The 24683-nt window shown below is 42.4% G+C and overlaps 1 long non-coding RNA gene across 1 annotated transcript in view; it reads right to left on the bottom strand.

Annotated features, from left to right (window-relative positions):
- LOC129626851 (uncharacterized) overlaps positions 1-14791 on the bottom strand; it is a 49689-nt gene extending 34898 nt beyond the window's left edge. Inside the window, exon 1 of the long non-coding RNA XR_008702256.1 lies at positions 13924-14791. This is a non-coding gene — a long non-coding RNA (uncharacterized LOC129626851). The remainder of the gene's footprint in view (positions 1-13923) is intronic.
- Between the last annotated feature and the right edge of the window lie 9892 nt (positions 14792-24683).

Below are 24683 nucleotides of genomic sequence, written 5' to 3'. Positions count from 1 at the left end.
CTGAAAACCACAAACTTGTGGAAGTAAGATAACCTTGAGTATATGCACTTTACTGAATTCCACAGATGGTTTTGTTACACACCCAAGTTTGAGAACTGGACTAGAGTTTTGACTCTAGGCAAAAGCATACACTGCCTTCAAGTGATTTTTTCTTTACTCCCTTCATTTGAGAAATTATACTTCCATGAACCCATGGGTATTAGTTTGCTAGGCTACCCTAAAAAATTCCACAGGCTGGGTGTCTTAAACAATGGAAATTAATTTTCTCCATAGTTCTGGAGGCCAGATGTCCAAGATCAAGGTGTCTGCAGAGTTGATTTCTCCAGATCAGTTCAGTTCAGTTCAGTCGCTCAGTCGTCTCCAGAGGCCTCGCTTATTGGCTTGTGGATGGCTGCTTTCTTGCTATGTCCTTACATGGTCTCGCCTCTGTGTTTATCTCTGTTTCTCTGTGTGCCCAAATGTCTTCTTTTTATAAAGACACTATTCAGATTGAACTAGAGTCCACCCTAATGACCTCATTTTAACTTAATTACCTCATTAAAAGGCCTATCTCCCAATACACCCACATTCTCAGATAGTGGGGTTCGAATTTTAAAATATGAGTTGGGGGGGTGCAATTTTGTGCATAACACCACCCCAGCTCCAAAAGTAATTGTGTCTTTCATGAATTCCTTTACTTTAAATATGTATGATGCAATTTTAAATTTGCTTATGCATTACCTCAAAACTGTTTTCCAAGTGAGTTATATTTTTATGCATTTATCTATAACTTCTGTACAGTGTAAATTTTTTGAGGGTGGTGACCTCTTATTCAGCATAATCTAATAAATGAAAGATTCTCCATACTGGACTCACTCTTGAAATACTTGGTGAATTTTAAAGTATTTAAACTTGGGTTTTACTTCCAGAAATTACCAGGAGTAGACATTGGTTGCAGAGAGTCATATATGGCTGAGCCACTAACCCACACACACACACAGACATTGGTGCAGGTGTGTTTTAGAAGGTCTCCAGATGATCCTAGTGTGTTCTCAACCAGGGTTGAAGGCCACTGTTACAGTGGAAAGTGGTAGCAGGGAAGGACTTTGGTCTGTTTTGTATCATGGTATATCCCAGGGCAGTGCCAGACACTTGGTAAGTGGTATATAAATCTTTGATGGAAAAGGTGAATCTGGTTTTCATCACCTTTTAGCTGTATGAGCTCTGTGAAAGCTCTTTTATTTCTCTAAATGTGTTTCCCATCTTTAGAAAATGGGGATAATAATCACCATGGTTTTAGAGAATAAATTAAATGACAAAGTAAGTTATTGGGCCTAGAATAGCTGCTTGTCAATCAATGGCTAACTTTCTTCTCTTGAAAAGTTTGTGTTCTCACCTTGTTTCTGACACTGGGAGAAATGCTACGAGCACAAGAACAAAGTGCATGTGAAATATGTATTCAGTGAATGAATAACACGTGGAAAACTAAATGACAGAAACAGTATTGAGCGATTTAAACAGGGTCTAAAAAGTCATGATGTCTCATTTTAGTTGTCCCACTCTGGGCAGAGATAAAATAGTAAGTGTTAATATCAGTATGTGCTGCAATTATTTATGCTTACTACTAAGTCACTTCAGTCGTGTACAGCTCTTGGTGACCCCATGGACTGTCAGGCTCCTCTGTAAATGGGATTCTCCAGGCAAGAATAACAGAGCGGGTTACTATGCCCTTCTCCAGGGGATCTTCCTGACCCAGGGATTGAATCCAGGTCTCTTTTGTCTCCTGCAGGTAGGTTTTTTACCACTAGCACCACCATACTGTATTATTTCTGCTGAATGGAAAAATAGAGCAGTTATAATTTATGTGTATTTCCTCTCATTATAATTTATCCATAGTAATTAGGAAACTGGAATGTGATCAAATGAATTCATCTGTTCTGAAACCTTACTTGCAACAACATGTTTGATTTTCACTGAATCCCAGTGATCTTTGAGGTCATTGTGTAGTGGGAAGGCTGATGGAGAACAGGAGAAAGGAGGGAGGGGAGAGAGAAACACTTTTTTATCTGGTGGACATGGATTTTTTTTTAATTGAGGTATGGTTGATTTACAAATTTATGTAAGTTTCAGGAACACAACACAATGGTTTACAATTTTTAAAGGTTATATTCCATTTAAAGTTATTATAAAATATTAGCTGTATTCCCTGTGCTGTACAATATATCCTTGCATCATTTATTTTACACATAGGTAGTTTGCACTTCTTAAATTGTCCCTTCAGCGATCTATGGTGTGTATATGTGTCTGCGTGTGCATGCATATTCACACACACACAACATACACACACATGCTTTGGTAACATGCTCTTCCCTGTTCACCAAGTTAAATTAGACCTGGTCCAGGAATCAGGACTTTGTGAGCCAGCAAAGGATGCCTTCTTTTCTAAATTGTTGCTAATTGTTCAAAGTCCACTTTTCTTCTCTCTAAATAGAAAGCATGGGAAGCCTGGTTGTTTTTTCTCCTCTCTTCTTCACATTTCTCAGCAAATCCGCCTAAAGGGAACAAGTGAGGTTTTGCAGATCACTCTTGTAAATCTGCTTGAGCAAGCAAAAATAGCGTCTAGAAAACGGCTGTATTCCAAAGGCCTCACTTCAAAAGAAATCTGAGCGTTCTATGAGTCAATGAGGGCATGTGAAGACAGGCAGCAGTCCCTGTTAGGCTGGTCTGGTTCAGTAAGAGCTAAGAAGTGGAAGCAAATCACAGAGAAGAAAATATGTAAAGTTTATTTGTTGAAATTTTCTCATAGAAGTTAGCTCAGATGAAAAATCTGAGCTGGATTTTTGATACAAGAAAATCTGTGTACAGTGCCACTATATACATTACGCCTTAAGCTTTAGCCCTACTGGGAAATTTGTTTCAAGTTGTTAAAATTCAAGAACTCTTCTTGTGAGGAGAGTTTTTTCCCTGGATTACTTTGACATTTTATTTAAAATTTCCACTATAGATAGAAATGATTCTAGTTTGCTGGAAAATTTTCTCTCCCACCCCACACACGCACACCCAAACACACACACACACACACACCTCTGATCTGTGTATACTTTCTCTTGACAGGAAAGCAAGTTGATGTTGAATTCCTCAAATGCCGCTTTCACCCTGGACTCATTATAAGTACAAAATGACATATCAAAAACATTAGGTCTTGAACTCAGAAATACCTGGTTCTGAGGTTTATCAAATCTGAGAAAGGTAAGATGAGACATGTTGTATTATGGGAACAATATCTTATAATCAAATCCAGTGTTTCTTCAGCAAAATGTGTTTATTCACTGTGAAGTGTGAATATTAAAAATGTCCTCATGTTACTGAAGCGACTTAGCAGCAGCAGCAGCATGTTAACTCAGGTTGGGCTCACCACCAAGTGACTTGCACCAGACTTATTTTTTAAATGCTAGCTTTTCAGAGCTGTTGAGATTTGAAATCTCATGTGAGGGATTGTGAACTCTGTTTTCCCATATCCCTTCTCGGCTTTCACTTCCTTTCAACGGTGTTGCTCTTCGTCCATGTTCCCAAGCTGACGAGCCCAGAGATCATCATTGCTTCTGGCCTCTACTACAGTCCTCTTTCCTGTATCCCACATGTTCCCCATTCCCACTGCTGTCCTGCTTTTTTTTTTTTTTTTTTTTTTTTTTGCCACTCCACGCAGCATCTGGGATCCTAGTTCCCAGACTAAGGATTGAACTTGTGCCCCCTCTATTGGAAACACAGAGTCTTAACCACTGGATCATCAGGGAAGTCTAACCCTGTTCTTCAGTATCCTTCTAACCTTTAGTTTGGAAACCTGTGCTCAAAGTAATCAATCTAAACTCACAGAGCCCTAGGTGATTCTTTAAATTCTATGGTAACTAGCAGTCTTATTTCTTTCCCCACACTGGACTCCCTTTAATGTTCTAGCTCTTGATTAGAAAGGGACACAAAAGTAAGGATAAAAGTCTGTGCACAGACTCAGCACAAACTCTTGTTTACTCAGGCCATACCTTCTAGGGTCATCCAAACTTTCTTTCTCTAAACACTCCATAAGAACTTCCCAGCCTCCAAGCCACTGGTCATGAAGCCTCTTTCTGGAATTAAGCCTCCTCCTCAGCAATTTATTATTATTATTTTTTTTTTGGCCAGTTTCCATTTACACTCTTTGATCCTAGAGAAAATTGCTTTTACCTCTAACTGGGCCTCCATCACTTTGAACATTTTTCTATTGTAGCACATAAACAGTGCAATCCAATTATTTTGAGAACAGGCTGCTTTCCCACTAGCCTTCATAAAGTCTGGGACTGGACCTTATTCATCTTTGTATTTACACTGGAGAAGAGAGTGCCAAATGCATTTGGGGAAAGGTGTGTTACACAAAATTAAGCAGGTTTTTTTTTTTTTTTTTTCCCCTAAGTGTAGGACTTATTGACTGACTCATACAAAGAGATCCTTTTCCCCATAGTTTTTTTTTTTTTAATTCATTTTGCTGAAGTATAGTAAGTCCCCTACAGATGAATGTGTTCCATTTAGAGCACTCGTTTGTAAGTTCAGTGTTTGTAAGTCCAACAAAGTTAGCTGAGGTAAATAACTAAAATAATCAGCTGTGTAATACTGTATTCTAATAGGCTTGCAGTATTTCTCACACAAATAATACATAAAAAATAAAAAATAAAGAAGACACTTTCTTTTAATCTTATGATATAGTATCCTGGAAAGTACAGTAGTTCAGTATGACAGCTGGAATACAGTGAGTGGGTAAGGCGCATCTAGTGAACAGGTAAGAGTTACCGACTGGAGGCGGGAGAGGAGGTGGGAGATGGTCGAGCTGAAGGGTCATTAGTAATAGGAGAAGGAGGGCAAGCAGAGATTTCACTCATGCCTGACACTGATGGCACTGGTTCTGGGTCCTTGCTAGATTTAATGCTACCTACCTTAGAAACATCAGTAACCTCAGATATGCAGATGACACCACCCTTATGGCAGAAAGTGAAGAGGAACTCAAAAGCCTCTTGATGAAAGTGAAAGTGGAGAGTGAAAAAGTTGGCTTAAAGCTCAACATTCAGAAAACGAAGATCATGGCATCTGGTTCCATCACTTCGTGGGAAATAGATGGGGAAACAGTGGAAACAGTGTCAGACTTTATTTTTCTGGGCTCCAAAATCACTGCAGATGGTGACTGCAGCCATGAAATTAAAAGACGCTTACTCCTTGGAAGGAAAGTTATGACCAACCTAGATAGCATATTCAAAAGCAGAGACATTACTTTGCCAGCAAAGGTCTGTCTAGTCAAGGCTATGGTTTTTCCTGTGGTCATGTATGGATGTGAGAGTTGGACTGTGAAGAAGGCTGAGCACCAAAGAATTGATGCTTTTGAACTGTGGTGTTGAAGAAGACTCTTGAGAGTCCCTTGGACTGCAAGGACATCCAAGCAGTCCATTCTGAAGGAGATCAGCCCTGGGATTTCTTTGGTGGGAATTATGCTGAAGCTGAAATTCCAGTACTTTAGCCACCTCATGAGAAGAGTTGACTCATTGGAAAAGACTGATGCTGGGAGGGATTGGGGGCAGGAGGAGAAGGGGACGACAGAGGATGAGATGGCTGGATGGCATCACTGACTCGATGGACGTGAGTCTGAGTGAACTCCGGGAGTTGGTGATGGACAGGGAGGCCTGGCATGCTGCGATTCATGGGGTCGCAAAGAGTCGGACATGACTGAGTGACTGAACTGACTGACCATCTTAAAAACATGATCCAGTGATGTCTGGATAGTAGCTCTTCTGTCATAGATGATGCAGTAACACTGAATTGCCTTCTGAATGGCTGCTGCAACCTTTGTGTACTGTTCTACATTCAGGTTCTATGCTTCAAAAATTAACAACAATGAACGATGGTGCTCAGTCGCTCAGTCGTTTCTTTTTGAGATCCCATGGACTGTAGCCCGCCCGGTTCTCTAACCGTGGGATTTCCCAGGCAAGAATACTGCAATGGGTTGCCATTTCCTTCTCCATGGGATCTTCCCAACCCTGAGATTGAGCCCATGTCTCTTGTGTATCCTACATCGGCAGGCGAATTCTTTAAACTAACAGTGCCTCCTCAAATAAAGAAAATCCCCTTGCCATTGCCTGCATCATGAATCTCTTTGCTTCTTCAGCTACTTCCTGTCTCTCTTTGTCCTTTCTCTGGGCATGCTCACATCTTTGAAAGCTCTAAACCTGAAAGTTCATATATACGGACTGTAGGGAAAGAGCAAACCAGCCAAGATGGTATGGTCAGGCTTTCTTGCCCCACGGCCTCTTACCCCATGTTTTGTAAATAATGATTATGTAACAGCTGAGATCACTTATAGCACTGGGCATGCGCCTCATGAGGTACTTGTTTGATTACAGGCTACTTTGTGCAGTACGCCTATATAAGCACCATCTGAGGCTTTGCGGCAACACTGAGGTTGTGTTATGATCACTGCTATGGCTGCTGCACCAGCCAGGAGAGAATAAACGTGTCTGCAGTTTCTATGGCTCCTTGAGGTTTCCTCTATCCTCTTAGCGTGCACCTTGTCTACCATGGATTCAGCGAACAGTCCACACAATGAGGAACAGCAAGACAGTTGGTGCTATGAGCAGGATCTGCCAGATAGTGACTTACTGTGGAGTTCATTTGCAATGTGTTCATTTCTGCTGTACAGCAAAGTGATTCAGTTTTATATATCTACATATATATATATTATTCTTCATATTCTTTTCCACTGTGGTTTGTCATCACAGGGCACTGAATATAGTTACTGTGCTATAAAGGAGGCCTGTTGTTTATCTACTCTAAATACAATAGTTTTCATCTGCTAATCTCTAAATCCCAACTCATCCTTCCCCACCCCCAAAGTTCTTATAATTTCCTGACCTTATTCATACAGTGGGTTGAATGGTAACTCCCCAAAAGATATCCACATCCTAACCCCTGGAACCAGGGGATGTAATATTATGTGGTAAAGGGGATTTTGCAGATATAGTCAGGAATTTTTTGAGGTGAGATCAGCCTAGCTTATGAAGGTGAGCTCTAGATTAATGACAAATTTCCTTTGAAGAGATAGAAGGGGAAAAGGCACACACACAGAAGAAAAGGCAGTGTGAAGACAGAGGCAGAGACTGGAGTGATGCAGTCACTGGAGTGATGCAGTCACAAGTCACGAAATGCATAGAGACACCAGGAGTTTGGAGAAACAAGGAGTTTTTGCCAGAACCATTGGAGGGAGCATGTTCCAGCAACACCTGGATTTCAGATTCCAGGCCTTTAGAACTACGAGAGAATACATTTCTGTTGTTACAAGCTGCCCAGTTTGTGGTAATTTGTTACGGCAGCCCTAAGAAATAAATACACTCCCTTTTTCTCAGTTACCCCACACACTGGTTGTTGTTACATGTTCATTTTTCATCTAGCCTGCATTTATCTTATTTTTCGCTCTAATCTAGGGTGAAAGTTACCCCACCCACTTCAGATCACTGTGTCTTTCTTTTTTTTCTTTCTAATCCAGATCTTTATGTCCTGTGCTCCAGATCTGTGTATCCAACTTTCTAAGGCAAACTTTAGACTGGTTATCCTATAGACACTGGCTCCTTAAGTTGAATTCATATCTTGTATCTCTTTTTCTTTTGCAAAACTGCTTCCCTTCCTGTACGCCCAACTTCTTGCATGGTGCCAGCATCAGGCAGGCACTTTGGGCTCATTTCCGACCTTAACTCCCATATCTTGACAGTGTCCCAAGTACTTGTTGAATATACTTCATTTAAACATTTTAATCTTTTCATCATTGTTATTTTACATATGGTCCTGTATTGCATTGTTCATTTTTTTAAAAATGTTTTTATTTTTGACTATACTGCGTCTCCGTTGCTGCACACTGTCTTTCTATAGCTGTGGTGAGCCGGGGCTACTCTTCCATGTGGTATGTGGGCTTCTCATTGCTGTAGCATCTCTTGTTGCAGAGCACAGGCTTCCATAGTTGCAGACCATGGGCTTAGCTGCCCTGAGGCATGTGGGATCTTCCCCTGCCCCCTGCATTGGCAGGAGGATTCCTAGCCCTGGACCACTAGGGAGGTCCTGTACTATTCATTTTACTTTTTTTTTTTTTAAGATAAAAATTTTAAAGTAAAATTAAAATTTACCATTTTAACCATGTTTAAGTGTATAGGTCAGTGGTGTTCAGTATATTAACATTGCTGTGCACAGATCTCTAGATCTTTCTATCTTTGATGTTATGATACTGAAACTACCCCCTTCCCCTCCCCACAGCCCCTGAAAACTACCTTCCTACTTCCTGTTTATATGATTTGACCACTTTAGATACTTCATATAAGTAGAATTATATATGATGATTCATATCATCATATCATGTAATCATATCTTTATTTGTCCTTTTGTGCTATAATTTTTGAAAGGAATTTATTCTTTTAATTATTGAACGATTTTAGACAAACTGAAATTATTGAGAAATGGGAAGAAATAGGTTAATTCCCATTGTCCCATCATTGAAGACACTCACTTTTAACTTAGTGCATCTCATTCCAGACATTTTACTATGATTTTTTTCTCATACTTTTGATCAGAATGTAAATAACTTTGTATATCTACAGATGAATGGATCTCATTGCTTTTCAAAATTTTTGGTGTTTTTTTTAAACATCCCTGAAGCTAATTTCTCATGTTATCAACAAAACCCTAAATTAATTTCAATCTAGTACTTGCTTTTCAGCTTCACTTTGACTTCAGACACAGCCCGACACTAAACTCATTTTCCCCCTTATGGTCCTTCCCAATGGAGCCCTCATCATTAAAACAGCGTGAGATGATGTATTCCCTTATGACAGCTACTCGAAGTTGCCCGAACTTGCTGAAGAAGAGTCATATGCAATTGTCCTTGGAATGTCATCATTCACTTTAGATTTCACAGTTGATATTAATGTGAGAAGAAAAAAATGACTCACATGCTGCCTAGCCTACAGCTAATTGGTTTTGTAATGCAACTTAGGATCCCAAAGCCAAAGGAGTAAACCTCCTACCTTCTATGACAATGTTTTTTCTTCTTGGGTGTTTCATTGCAATTCTTAGATTCCAATTGTCAAAATTTTAAACTTGAATATCTTAAATGGAGATGATGTTAAATTGTTCCAAAAGAGTGGAATTTCTTCCTAACATTGACACCGAAGTCCACACTGTTCATCTCAGGGTGAGTTTGCCTTCTCCACCGCAGCCAGGGGTCAATGCCCTCAGGTAGCCTGGCTCCTTTCTTCCCCAGCTCTCCTGTTTCTCTGGATTGTGAAACCACTCTAGTCACTTATATTATGAAAGATAATACAAGTCTCCTGTCTATCCTGATCAAAATGTGAGAAAAATCTCTTCTCCCCTTAGTTGTTCAGCAGCAAGATTAGAGTTTTTCAAATGTTTAAATTAAAAGAAATTACACAAAAAGATTGGAAATTGGTGCATTTGTGGAGTGGGATGTGTTGGTTCAAATGGGTGTCTCCAGGTCACTGTAAACTGAGCACACTCAGTGCACCAGAGAGTTGCAAACTGGATACTCATGAACTATCTACCCTCCGCCGACACATGGGCACTCCCAGCCCAATCCAGAGCTCTTCCACTGCTCAGACAGGTGTGGAATCCCATCAGCCTCTCCCATGTCCCACTCACCAGGTTGGTTCTAACTTTAAGGTCATTGCATGGTAGCCTCATCTACTCTCAAGTCACTTGGCTACTGGTGCAACTCTTCCCTGAAGAGTTGGTCCGATTCACACAATATTTCTTGAGGATGATGCTTGCCAAGATGCCCCAAGACAGGGGCCCAGTGTTTCCCTACAAAAACAAGAAGCCTGGTCTTCTTCTGGGTAGACTGGGCCAGGCATCTTTTCAAGGAATCATTTCTCTTAACTTTTAAACTTCAGGAATTCACTGCAATCCTTTCCTCCAAGAGAAGAAAGTTAATGCTAACATGTTCAGGAAAAGTGTCCATGCTCACCATTCTGGCTGGATTTTACAATATCCATAAAAGCAAACTATCTTTATAAAATCAGTAGGTTCTTATTTCTGAGATTCAATGACACCAAAAGAAAAAATCTGGACACAGAGAAAATTGTTTACCTCTCCAGTGTCATTCCTAGGCCTCTAGCTTTTATCTCAAATCCCAGATCCTGTTGAACCCAGTTTTAAACATTGGAATTTCTGGAAATCTTCCTTTTCTGTTGAGCTATTTGATGGAAAAGCAAGCTCTGCACATGCCATCCTAACTCTAGATATTTACAGGCCTGGTTGAATCTGCAAATAGGGTATAACATCTGATTTTTTAGTGACAATAAGTGCAAATCCCAGTGCTATCAGCTCAAGAGGTGCATGGAACACTATGACAGGGTGCTTCGAGGAGGCAGCACCTAAAATACAGGGCATGTCAGCAAGAGGGAAGTCTGTAGCAGGCCCCAGGCAGGCTTAGGGATCAAAGGCAAGACTCCCACCTTTTAAGGAAGGAAATATCTCATAAATAAAAGGTAGGATCTGAGCCTTTGGGGAATGTTATAACACATAAGGACTGAGCCCCAAGGAGTAGCACAGAGCTTATTGATCTCAATCAGGTTGAAACAGAGCTTGGGTTTTAATAATTAGGCAGTGGCTCAAAATAGAAACTAGTATGTGTTTCAAGCTCAGACAAGGTTGAGCTGATGCTAAATCCCAGGCTTGTGGTAAAGAGCAAGGTTTTTCAACTTTTACTGTACATTGAATGATTGACCTGAGGATCTTCCAAAAAAAATGCACACTCTGATTCAGCCAGTCTGGAATGGGTTCTGATCATCTTCACTACTAACAAGCTTTCAAGTGGTGTAGATGCTGCTGATCTGTGGACCACACTTTTTTCCCCTATTTTTATGTTTTTGTTGACTTTTAAAATATTTTTTGGCATACTCTTAGATTTACAGATAAGTTCCAAAACATGCAAAGCGTTCCCATATACTGTTCGTCCCATTTTCTTAATGTCAGTATCTTACTTCATGGGATACATTTGTCAAAATTAAGAAATGAATGCTGGTGCAATACTAGTAACTAAACTTCAGACATTATTCACATTTTTCTCCACTTTTCCCGCTATTGTCCTTTTCTGTTCCAGGATGCAATTCAGGATCCTACATTGTATCCAATTGTCATGTCTCCTTAGTTTTCCAGTCTGTGACAGTTTCCCAGTTTTTCCTTGCTATTCAAGACCTTGATAGTCTTGAAGAGTATTTTGTAGAATATTCTTCAGTTTTTCTTCACATGTCTGGTCTTTCCTAATGATTAGATTTGGATTATGGTTCTGTAGGAAGAAGACCACGAGGGTGAAGGACATCGTATCAGGAGGCACATGACACCAGCAAGATTTAACACAAAGGGTGTTAAACCTGGTCACCTAATTAAATTGATGCTCACCAGGTTTTCAGAATTACTATTTTCCCCTTATCCATACTCGGTTCTTTGGAAGTGAGTCTAAGTATGAGCAATGGTTCTCAAATTTGAGGTCTCATAGGAATCACCTGAAAGGCTTGTTAAACCACAGATAATTGGACTCCCTTCCCATTTCTGATTCAGCAAGCCTGAGATGGGGCCCAGGAATTTGCATTTCTAACAAGTTCCTGAGGGATGGTGATGATGCTGATTCAGGGACCACACTTAGAGAACTACTGGTCTAGCTTGTTTGTCCATCATCACTGAGTCATGCACTGGCATAGAATCACCTGGAGGAATTCTAAATTCATATTGCCAGGTCTGGGCCCTGATAATTTGGATTGAGAAAATCTAGAGCAACACACATGAGTTGGCATTTTTACAAATGCATCTGAAGCTTGAGAACCACTGGGGTTTAGGCTGCTTTATGGGTGAATGTGGAACTGTGGCCTCAGGGCAATGCTAAGGCAGCAGGTGGGGTTCAAACAGCTCTGACTGTGGGAAGAGAAGGGCAGGAGAGCCTGGGAACCCAGCAGGATCTGAATCATAGGCCTTCTGCCTGCCTGGCTCTGACCTGTCTCTATTCATCTCCACAGGAAGACTCTCCAGTGTTTTGATTTGTCTAACTCACAGGATCACTCTGAAGTGGACAGTACTCAACCCAAAGTTAGCAATCTGCTAAAATTCTGACAAAGAATAGTGACAACATAGTTCTGTTTTCTAAGATCAAGTAACTTATTTTGTTGTCTAAATCTTTTTAGACAACATGACCTTTTCCTCTGTCTCTGCATCTCAAATCTCTCTCTTTCCATTATGAAGACATCTGTCATTGGATTTAGGGTACACCCCAAATCCAGAATGATCTCATCTTGAAATCTTTAGTTTAAGGTTTAGGTTTATTGTTTAAATCTTAAATCTTTCAGTGTTCCCCAAAAGAAGTCTTATGCTTCTGAATATTTCAAAAGAAAACTGGCAGGAGAGGGGAAGAGGATAAAAGACTAGAGAAATAAGAAAAATGTTTTTCTTCAGTTGAGTTGAGTTCAGTCGCTCAGTCGTGTCCGACTCTTTGCGACCCCATGAATTGCAGCACGCCAGGCCTCCCTGTCCATCACCAACTCCTGGAGTTCACTCAGACTCACGTCCATTGAGTCAGTGATACCATCCAGCCATCTCATCCTCTGTCGTCCCCTTCTCCTCCTGCCCCCAATCCCTCCCAGCATCAGAGTCTTTTCCAATGAGTCAGCTCTTCACATGAGGTGGCCAAAGTACTGGAGTTTCAGCTTCAGCATCAGTCCTTCCAAAGAATACCCAGGACTGATCTCCTTTAGAATGGACTGGTTGGATCTCCTTGCAGTCCAAGGGACTCTCAAGAGTCTTCTCTAACACCACAGTTCAAAAGCATCAATTCTTTGGTGCTCAGCTTTCTTCACAGTCCAACTCTCACATCCATACATGACCACTGGAAAAACCATATGGAAAAACCATAGCCTTGACTAGACGGACCTTTGTTGGCAAAGTAATGTCTCTGCTTTTCAATATCTATGTTGGTCATAACTCTCCTTCCAAGGAGTAAATGTCTTTTAATTTCATGGCTGCAATCACCATCTGCAGTGATTTTGGAGCCCCAAAAAATAAAGTCTGACACTTTCCACTGTTTCCCCATCTATTTCCCATGAAGTGATGGGACCAGATGCCAGGATCTTAGTTTTCTGAATGTTGAGCTTTAAGCCAACTTTTTCACTCTCCACTTTCACTTTCATCAAGAGGCTTTTTAGTTCCTCTTCACTTTCTGCCATAAGGGTGGTGTCATCTGTATATCTGAGGTTATTGATATTTCTCCCAGAAATCTCGATTACTTGAACTTAAAAGAAATAATTTATATAATTTTATTATATAATTATACCATTATTAATTACTTTTATTTAGCCTTTTATTCTATTTCAAAATTACACATGTGCTCAGTCTCGCAGTCATATCCAATACTTTTGTGACCCCGTGGACTGTAGTCTTTTAGGCTCCTCTGTCCTTGAGATTTTCCAGGCAAAAATACTGGAGTGGGTTGCCATTTCCTTCTCCAGGAGATCTTCCCAACCCAGGGATCAAATCCATGTCTCCTGTATTGTAGGTGGCTTCTTAACCACTGAGCCACCAGGGAAGCCCCTATTTCAAAATTACCTAATAGTTATTATTATTTATATAAACTGACATCTCTCCTTGGTAAATATGACTTTAAATTGACCGAAAATAAAATCCAATGAGATAGAGACAATTCCTAATAATTTTAAATGTCTACTTTAAAATTAATTAATTTAATTTAATTTTAAATGAAATCTTTATTTTAAACATAAAACATCTAAGACCTTTAAAAATTAGTTTCTCCCTTTACTAGTGTCCTGGACTGCCATAACAAATCCTCACAAGCTGGTGGCTTAAAATGACAGAAATTTATTCTCTTACAGTTTTGAAGACCAGAAGTATGAAGTTAAGGGGTTGACAGCATCCGGAGGCCCTAAGGAAGAATCCGCACCAGGCCTCTCTCCCAGCTTCCTGTGGCTCCTCTGGGTAGTGCTTGGCTCATGGCTGTCTTCCAGTTTCTGCCTCAGTTGATCTTTCCCCTGTCTCTGGGTCTCAAATCTGTCTCTTCTTCCTTTATAAAGACATGTGTCCTTGGATTTAGGGCACACCCAAAACCTCAGGATGATCTCATCTTGAAGTCCTTAGTTTAAATGCAACTGCAAAGACCCTATTTTTAAACAAGTTCACATTCACAAGTACCAGGGTTAGGACTTAGACACACCTTTTTTTGGCAGGGGGGTGGGGGGGGGACTTAATTCAACTCACTACACTTCTCAACCCTACTAAAAAATATTCTTCAGTGTGTGAAGAATACTGGCATGGAAGGGTGCCATTTGATTGCTTTCTTGGGTGTCCATGTGCTTTATTCCATTCAGTCCTGTCTGCTAGTCACTTTCATCTACTCTTCTGAACAGTAGGAACATGAAGAAACACCTTTCTTCTTCTGTTGTCCTTGAGTAGTACACGCTGAGGGGGTGACCAAAGAGGGCTGTGTTCCTGAGTTCCATTCAGTTCAGTTCAATTCAGTCGCTCAGTCGTGTCCAACTCTTTGCGACCCCATGAATTGCAGCACACCAGGCCTCCCTGTCCATCACCAACTCCCAGAGTTCACCCAAACTCATGTGCATTGAGTCAACACCCCAATAAAGCCCAACTAATATGGAAATACAACCCTTAGATCACCACTTTCTGTTTGCCACAAAACCTAAACTTTTGAAACAGACTTTCCCTATTGTCAATACATTCTTCTTTGAAAATTATTAAAGATATTTTTCTTATTATACAGTTTTAACCTAAGGATCTTAGAAATGCATGAAAAATCTGAAGGCTCAACATTACTAAGGTCACTAAAAGGGTGGGGTATTCAGGGTTATTTCTGCAGAAAGCTTTCAAATTTAACAAAACCTTAGTTACTTCAGGTTAGACTTGGGGAGGCAGACAGCAGGAGTTTTTTATACTGTTATTTTTTCCTAATCAAAGAATTTTAAATACGTGTGTCCTTCTGTCCCATACCATTCAAAGCAATTTTTAAAATATTTTATTTGTATTTACTGATAACCATCTCTGTCTCACATGACTTTTGTAAAATGCCAGAGCTTAAATTCTCATATTAAATTGTCTATTGGCCTTATCTGTGACATAGTTATAAAAATGTGTTTTCTTGATGAAAAGGCTGTGGAAGGCAAATATTATCCACTATTCTTGTATCCCAAGCAACAAAATATTCAGTCAGTTCAGTAGCTCAGTTGCAACTGACTCTTTGAGACCCCATGGACTGCAGCATGCCAGGCTTCCCTGTCCATCACCAACTCCCTGAGCTTGCTCAAACTCATGTCCATTGAGTTGATGATGCCATTCAAACATCTCATCCTTTATTCCTTTCTTCTCCTGCCTTCAATCTTTCCCAGCATCAGGCTCTTTTCTAAGGAGTCAGTCTTCACATCAGGTGGCCAAAGTATTGGAGTTTCAACTTCAGCATCTGTCCTTCCAATGAATATTCAGTACTGATTTGTTTTAGGATTGACTGGGTGGATCTCCTTGCAGTCCAAGGGACTCTCAAGAGTCTTCTCCAATACTACAGTTCAAAAGTATCAATGTTTCGGTACTCAGCTTTCTTTATAATCCAACCTTCACATCCATACATGACTATTGGAAAAACCATAGCTTTGACTAAATGGACCTTTGTTGGCAAACTAATGTCTCTGCTTTTTAATATGCTGTCTAGGTTGGTCATAGTTTTTCTGCCAAGGAGTAGCATCTTTTAATTTCATGGCTGCAGTCACCATCTGTAGTGATTTTGCAGCCCCCCAAAATAGTGTTTCACAGTTTCCATTGTTCCACTATCTATTTGCCATGAAGTGATGGGACCAGACACCATGATCTTCATTTTTGAATGTTGAGTTTTAAGCCCACTTTTTCACTCTCCTCTTTCACTTTCATCAAGAGGCTCTTTAGTTCTTCTTCACTTTCTGCCATAAGGGTGGTATCATCTGCATATCTGAGGTTATTGATATTTCTCCTGGCAATGCTGATTCCAGCTTGTTTCATCCAGCCTGGGATTTCACATGATGTACTCTGCATATAAGTTAAATAAGCAGGATGACAATATACAGCCTTGACATATTCCTTTCCCAATTTAGAACCAGTCCCTTGTTCCCTGTCTGGTTCTAACTATTCCTTCTTGACCTGCATACAGATTTCTCAGGAGGTACATACAATGGTCTGGTGTTCCCATCTCTTGAAGAATTTGCCACAGTTTGTTGTGATAAACACAGCCAAAGGCTTTCGCATAGTCAATAAAACAGAAATAGATATTTTCTGGAACTCTCTTGCTTTTTTGATGATCCAACTGATGTTGGCAATTTGATCTCTGGTTCCTCTGCCTTTTCTAAAACCAGCTTGAACATCTGAAAGTTCACAGTTCACATATTGCTGAAGCCTGGCTTGGAGAATTTTGAGCATTACTTTGCTAACGTGTGAGATGAGTGCAACTGTGCGGTAGTTTGAGCATTCTTTGGCATTGCCTTTCTTTGGGATTGGAATGAAAACTGACCTTTTCCAGTCCTGTGGCCACTGCTGAGTTTTCCAAATTTGCTGGCGTATTGAGTGCAGCACTTTCACAGCATCATCTTTCAGGATTTGAAATAGCTCAACTGGAATTCCATCACCTCCACTAGCTGTGTTTGTAGTGATGCTTCCTAAGGCCCACTTGACTTCACATTCCAGGTAGTCTGGCTCTAGGTGAGTGATCACACCATCGTGGTTATCTGGGTCATGAAGATCTTTTTTTGTACAAGTCTGTGTATTCTTGTCACCTCTTCTTAATATCTTTTGCTTCTGTTAGGTCTATACCATTTCTGTCCTTTATTACACCCATCTTTGCAAGATATGTTACCTTGGTATCTCTAATTTTCTTGAAGAGATCTCTAGTCTTTCCCATTCTATTGTTTTCCTCTATTTCTTTGCATTGATCACTGAGGAAGGTTTTCTTATCTCTCCTTGCTAATCTTTGAAACTCTGCATTCAAATGGGTATATCTTTCCTTTTCTCCTTTGCTTTTTGCTTCTCTTCTTTTCACAGCTATTTGTAAGGCCTCCTCAGACAGCCATTTTGCTTTTTTGCATTTCTTTTTCTTGGGAATGGTCTTGATCACTGCCTCCTGTACAATGTCATGAACCTCCGTCCATAGTTCTTTAGGTACTCTGTCTATCAGATCTAATCCCTTGAATCTATTTGTCACTTCCACTGTATAATCATAAAGGATTTGATTAGGTCATACCTGAATGGTCTAGTGGTTTTCCCTACTTTCTTCAATTTAAGTCTGAATTCGGCAATAAGGAGTTCATGAACTGAGCCACAGTCAGCTCCCGGTCTTGTTTTTGCTGACTGTATAGAGCTTCTCCATTTTGGCTGCAAAGAATATAATCAATCTGATTTCGGTGTTGACCATCTGGTTGATGTCCATGTGTAGAGTCTTCTCTTGTGTTGTTGGAAGAGGGTATTTGCTATGACCAGTGCGTTCTCTTGGCAAAACTCTATTAGCCTTTGCCTTGCTTCATTCTGCACTCCAAGGCCAAATTTGCCTGTTACTCCAGGTATCTCTTGACTTCCTACTTTTGCATTCCAGTCTCCTATAATGAAAAGGACATCTTTTTTGGGTGTTAGTTCTAAGAACTCTTGTGGGTCTTCATAGAACAATTCAACTTCAGCTTCTTCAGCATTACTAGTTGGGTATAGACTTGGATTACTGTGATATTAAATGGCTTGCCTTGAAAATGAACAGAGATCATTGTTTCATTTTTGAAATTGCACCCAAGTAATGCATTTCAAACTCTTTTGTTGTCTATGAGGGCTACTCCATTTCTTCTAAGGGATTCTTGCCCACAGTAGTAGATATAATGGTCATCTGAATTAAATTCACCCATTCAGTCCATTTTAGTTTGCTGATTCCTAGAATGTCGATGTTCACTCTTTCCATCTCCTGTTTAATCACTTCTAATTTACCTTGATTCATGGACCTAACATTCCAGGTTCCTATGCAATATTGCTCTTTAAGCATTGAACTTTACTTCCATCACCAGTCACATCCATGATGGGGTGTTGTTTTCACTTTGGCTCCATCTCTTTATTCTTTCTGGAGTTATTTCTCCACTCTTCTCCAGTAGCATATTGGGTACATACCTAACTGGGGAGTTCATTTTTCAGTGTCATATATTTTGCCTTTTCATACTGTTCATGGGGTTCTCCAGGCAAGAATACTGAAGTGGTTTGCCATTCCCTTCTCCAGTGGACCACGTTTTGTCAGAACTCTCCACCATGACCCGTCCATCTTAGGTGACCCTACATGGCATGGCTCATAGTTTCATTGAGTTAGACAAAGCTGTGGTCCATGTGGTCAGTTTGATTAGTGTCATGCGAGTGTATGTTCCTCGGTTCTTTGTCTCATCACAACAAAGATTTGGAGCTGATTTAATGGACAGACATTAAAGCCCTCAGCGCGTCACAGCTCTCAGGTCTTGGACAAACCGTGTTATAGCTCTCAGGTCTTGGACAAACCGTGTTATAGCTCTTAGGCAAATCAGTGTTACAGCTCTATTTTATTTAGAAGATAGCAGGAGAGAGAGAGTGAGTGAGAGTGAGAGAGAGAGAGAGACAGCGCACGCACGTGGGAGAGAGAGAGTCCGTCAGAAAGCGCTTTGGCTTCTCCTTTTATATGTTTTTTCCTCCACCTGGGCCTGCCCTATGCAAATTGGGCTTAGCCAGGAGTGCTGTCTGTTCTGCCTGAAGTCTTCACTCTGGTCCTCTGGCCTTCCTTTGACCTTCTTGTCTTTTAGCCACCGCCATTTTGGACTCCTTTTCCCTATTCTACCTACCTAACATTCCCCCCTCAAGAGATGGGAGGCCCAGTTCTTCGAGAATAGGGGCGTTGAGGTCTTTCTGGCTACTTCCTGCTGAACTGGGATGGCGATGGGTATTGGGCCTCCCCCTCTTGCTAGTCTCAATCCTCAGAGTCCTTATAGCAGTGTCCAAGGGTGTGTGATATTTTCCGTGGTCAGCTGTAGTTTTATATCTTTGTTGAACTGGCACTGCATGTTGTAGCTGGTTGACCTGGGCAAAGACAAAACAGGTTAGACAATTGACAGTACATGGAATAATCATAAGCATCATCAATGTAGCATAACAAGGACTAGAAGGGACATTGGTCAATTTTAAATTCACATGGCCAGGATGGCTCAAGTCCTTCCTTGTTCAGGGATCAGAAGATCTATTTCCTGTCTGTCTTGGAGTACAGTCTCTGTCAAGCTGTGTTGGCTCCTTAGAGTTATCCTGAGAAATCTTAGCCCCAGAAACCAGATTTTGGGGGTGTTCATTAGAATGGTACTCATTGGTAGTTCTGAATAGGTATCTGAGATCTCCCAGGGGCTCACAGGTATATCGAGTGTCCTCTTCTGTTTTCTTCCACAGCTTGACTCGTGAGTAGTGAATCAAGGAGTCATGTCCTGGTACCTTGACTGCTGTGGGGGTAGAAAGTATTACAGGGTAGGGGCCCTTCCATGTGGGCTGGAGTTGGGCCTTTGGGGACCCATCTTTCCAGACTTTAATTAGGACTTGAGTTCCTGGAGCATATAGTGGTGACTCTTTAGAATCTTTTGGGTCCTGGTTCATACCCCACAAGCGTATATCCTGTTGGAATTGCCCAATGGCCATGGCATAAGACTGGAGGGTCTGAACCTCTGGATCTAGGAAGAGGTCATTGACATAAACAAAAGGTCTCCCATATAGCATCTCATAAGGACTAAGACCAACCTGTTCCTTAAGGGCAATGCGGGTGCGGAGGAGAGCTATTGGTAAAGCCTCCTTCCATCCCAGGGAGGTCTCCTGGGTTATCTTTTTTATCGCTGATTTTAAGAATTGATTGGCTCTTTCTACTTTTCCTGAAGATTGAGGCCTCCAGGCACAATGGAGATAAGTAATGCCCAATGCTTTCGAGACCCCTTGGGTGACCTTAGAAGTAAATGATGTCCCATTGTCACTTTGTAATGACCTGGGCAGACCAAATCTTGGTATGATTTCATGAAGCAGTTTTTTTACCACCTCCTCAGCCTTCTCAGTCTGGGTGGGAAAGCCTTCAATCCATCCTGTGAATGTATCTATCATAACTAATAAGTATTTATACCCTTGAGAAACTGGCATCTGGGTGAAGCCCATCTGCCAGTCCTCTCCTGGGTAGGCCCCACGTCGTTGGATGGGCTGGGCAAGCTGGGGTCTTCGAGCTGCTTGGGGGTTGTTTCATTGGCAAGTGGGACAAGAGGAGACCACCTGTCTTATAGTTGTTTGGAAGCCTGTTTTTCTGAAGGACCTTTCTAGTAATCTTTGGAGGGCCTTTTCTCCTAAATGAGTAGTGGCATGTAAGGAGTTAACCAGCTTCCATTGGAGGTTCCCAGGCAGAAAAAGGAGTCCCTCCCTTTGGAACCATCCCATATGATCTTCTTGAAAGCCCTCGCTCTTAGCTTTAAGAATCTCAACTTCAGTATATGAAGGAGTTTCTGGCAAATTAGTCTGTGGAACTAAGGTGGCAACCCCTATTAGGTCATGGTTCTGTAATGCTGCTCTCCTAGCTGCCTGATCAGCTGCCTGGTTCCCTCGTGCCACTTCTGTGCTCCCTTTTTGGTGTCCTTTACAGTGGGAGACTGAAACCTCAGTGGGCAGATGGATTGCCTCCAAGAGTCGAAGAATCTGATCACCATATTTGATTGGGGACCCTCGGGTGGTCAAGTGACCCCTTTCTTTCCAAATAGCCGCATGTGCATGTAGCACCAGAAAGGCATACTTGGAGTCAGTGTAAATGGCTATTCTTTTTCCTTTTCCCAGCTCTAAAGCTCGAGTCAGGGCTATGAGCTCAACTAATTGGGCTGAAGTACCTGGTGGCAGAGGCTTAGCCTCTATGATCTCAAAATTGGAGACTACTGCATACCCGGCTCTTCTTTTTCCATCCAAGACAAAGCTGCTTCCATCAGTGTACCAGATTTCCTCAGGATTGGTCAGAGGATCTTCTGACAATCCCTCTCGGGGTTTTGTCCAGTGGTCCAAGGTTTCTAGATAAGAGTGAAAGGGGAGAGAGCCCTCGGGGGTAGGTAGGAGGGTGGCTGGGTTAAGAACCTCACAAGGGGATATAGTGAGGCCTGGATTTTTCCATCAGCATTACTTGATATTTGAGGATTCTTTGATCAGACATCCATAAATGGCCTCTCCCATTTAGGAGTTGTTTTATTTGGTGGATGGTAAAAATAGTTTGCCCCCAAAGGCGAGTTTTAAAGCATCTTCTATCATGACTGCAATAGCTGCAAGATTTCAAAGGCAGGGGGGCCAACCTCGGGTCGTTGGATCGAGCCTCTTGGATAAGTAAGCTACAGGCTGGGGCTCAGATCCCAACCTTTGAGTTAACACTCCCAAGGCTATTCCCTCTCTTTCATGGACATAAAGTTGGAATGCTTTTTCTGGGTCTGGCAACCTCAAGGCAGGTGCCTGAGTTAAGGCCTGTTTTAGTGTAGCCTCTGCCTTCTTTTGAGGAGTCCCCCACATCAGTGGGATTGAATCATCTCGTCCCTTTAAGCTTTCATATAAAGGCTGGACAATTAGACCATAGTTGGGTATCCAGATTCTACAATAACCAGTTAGCCCCAGGAAAGCTCGCAATTGTTTTCGAGTTGTGGGGGAGGGCAACTGGAGAATTCCTTGTGCCTGATCAGAGGACAGCCTCCTGGACCCGTGTGTAATCTGAACTCCCAGGTAAGTGACCTTTGTCTCGACCATCTATGCCTTAGCACCGGAGACTTTATATCCCCTTTCTGCCAAGAAGTTTAGAACCTGAATTGCATGTTGTTGGGCACTTTTTTCATCTGGAGAGCAGATTAGTAGGTCATCTACGTATTGTAATATTTTCCCATTAGGTCCCAGGTCCAGATCTAGGAGATCCCGGCTAAGGGCCTGTCCAAACAGGTGGGGCTATCTCTGAACCCCTGAGATAATACTGTCCAAGTCATCTGTTGGTGTTTTTCTCCTGGGGCTTCCCACTCAAAGGCAAAAAGGTATTGGGATTCTTTAGCCAGTGGTATGCAAAAAAATGCATCTTTGAGATCCAAGACGTAAACCACTTGGCACTGGGTGGGATTTCTCCCAAGATTACATAGGAATTGGGTACTGTGGGATGGAAGGGGACTACAGCTTCACTTATGATCTGGAGATCTTGAACCATTCACCAGGTTCCGTCTTTTTTCTTTACTGAGAGGATTGGGGTGTTACATGGCGAACTGGTGGGGACCAATAGCCCACAAGCAAGGAATTTATTTATTAAAGGCTGTAGTCCCTCCTGAGCCTCTCTTTTGAGAGGGTATTGTTTCCAGTTAGGAAACCGAGTGGGATCTCGGAGGGCAATGATGACCGGTTCAGCTTGGTGGGCTGGCCCGGGGATCCCCTGGTCCCACAGCTGGGGGTTAATTTTGTCTTCCCATAGTTTTTGGTCCCTCTCTATTGAAGGTGTAATGGGTTCTTCAGTAGTAACCAGGAACTGTAGAGCACTAGGGGCTGAAAAACTTCCCATCACAAGGGTGGTCCCCGGTTTAGTGAGTATATCTCTCCCCAATAAGGGAGTAGGACACTCAGGGACGACCAGAAACTGGTGGGAAAATATTTGTCCATCCCAGCAACAAAGAAGTGCTCAGGTGAGTCTTTTAGTAGTTGCTTTTTCTGTAGCACCCAAAATGGTACAGGCTTGGGAGGAGAAGACTCTGGACTAGGAGATTAAGACAGAGTAGGTAGCCCCTGTGTCAACCAAGAAATTCTCTGACCTACCTGCCACATCCAGTTGCACCCTTGGCTCCAGCCCCGTGATGGTTATCCATGACAGGTGGGCTGGCTGGAGCGGGCCGCTTCAGTCCTCTTGAACCATCGTGAGGGTAGGCTTGGCACTTGACCTTGAGGCTCTTGGGTCCCAAGGGCAGAGTGCCGCCCAGTGTCCCAGTTGATGGCATTTGTGGCAAGTCTAGGAGACTTGTCACAGTTTGGACTCTCTTTGGCCCAATGCCCCGCCTGTTTACAGATCAGGCATCTGTCTCGTGCCTTGTCCCTCAAGGACTCGGGGTTTGCCATAGGGCTTCTCTGGAGGGAAGCCAACATCTGGGCATGCCTTGTCTCTTTCTTTCTCTCCTTCTCCTGGGCTTTGGCCTCCTTCTCCTGTTCTCTGTTATAAAAGGTATTGGTGGCTGTCTGGACCATCTCATCTAAAGAGGCAGCAGGGTCCTGCTGTTGTAGCTGCTGTAACTTAATTCTGATATCTGATACACACTGGGACAGGAATTTGTCCTTTAAAATCACCCATCCCTGGTAAGAGTCTAAGTCCAGGTTGGTAAACTTTTGGAGTGCCTCTTTTAGCCTCTCCAGAAAGGCAATGGGGTTCTCATTGGGCTCCTGAGTTATTGCTGAGACTGGGCACAGTCCCACAGATAATAGGCTTCTTTATGTTTCTGTGGGTGGACTTCCTTAGGGGTGATTCTTTCTGATGCTTATCCTACCCAGAACTGTTGCAACCTGACAGCCAGGCGTCCCCAGGTCAGGGTGCAGATCCCCAGGCAGGTCGAGGCATGACGGCCTCCTGAGAATTGGGTCCCTGGGCAGGTCGAGGCGTGACGACATCCTGGGACCCCTGGGACTGGAGTTTGGGCATCCCCAAGATCTCCAGTGTGACCAGTGCTGGGTAGAATTAAGAGGTTTGTAACTCATTGCTAGTTTGCCCACCGTGGACGGGAATAGATATGATGTAAGTTCATCCTACCTAGTACTGTTGCAACCTGAGAGCCAGGAGTCTCCGGGTCAGGGTGCAGATCCCCAGGCAGCCTGAGGCATGACAGCTTCCTAGAGATCGAATCCCCGGTCAGGTCGAGGCATGACGGCCTCCCGAGAATTGGGTCCCTGGGCAGGTAGAGGCGTGACAACCTCCTGGGACCCCTGGGACTAGAGGATCCCCGAGCAGGTTGAGGTGTGACAACCTTTTGAAGACCGATCCCTAGGCAGGTCAAGACGTGATGACCTCCTGGGACTCCCCGGACTGGAGTTTGGGCATCCCCAAGATCTCCAGTGTGACCAGTATTGGGTAGGATTAGGGGGTTGGATATTATAGAGTATTTCCCTCCCAAGGCCAGCTATTTTCTGGTTGTCTCTCCAGAAGATTGTAGAGGCAACCTTGTGGGTCCGGATGGGGCTCAGGAAAAGAGCATGAAACAGGAGGGAAGGGGGCAGAGCACAACCTTTGAAAGAATGACAATGCACAAGGGTATAATGTAAGCCAATTAAAATCAATTGGGTCCAAGATGATTCAAGTAAACCTTAATCCCCAATCTATAAGCCAACAGACACACCCAGAGGTGGCAGGACAGCTCCAAGTCAAAAGAGGGAGGAGTGGGTGGTTCCCCAATTGCTGGGATGATCCTCTCACTCATTAGCATATGAATTCCACCCCGTCATAAAACCTATCGGGGCCTAATACCATGGCCCTAGCCCTTGCCCTGGCAATGGTTCACACCCTGACGAGTGGCTTCTCTCTGGATCCTAACAAATCCACCTCTTATTGCTTTGTCTCTCAATGA

The sequence above is a fragment of the Bubalus kerabau genome, chromosome 14, assembly GCF_029407905.1.
Source record: "Bubalus kerabau isolate K-KA32 ecotype Philippines breed swamp buffalo chromosome 14, PCC_UOA_SB_1v2, whole genome shotgun sequence".
In the NCBI taxonomy this organism is placed as follows: domain Eukaryota; kingdom Metazoa; phylum Chordata; class Mammalia; order Artiodactyla; family Bovidae; genus Bubalus; species Bubalus kerabau.
This window is presented reverse-complemented; position numbering and strand designations above follow the sequence as displayed.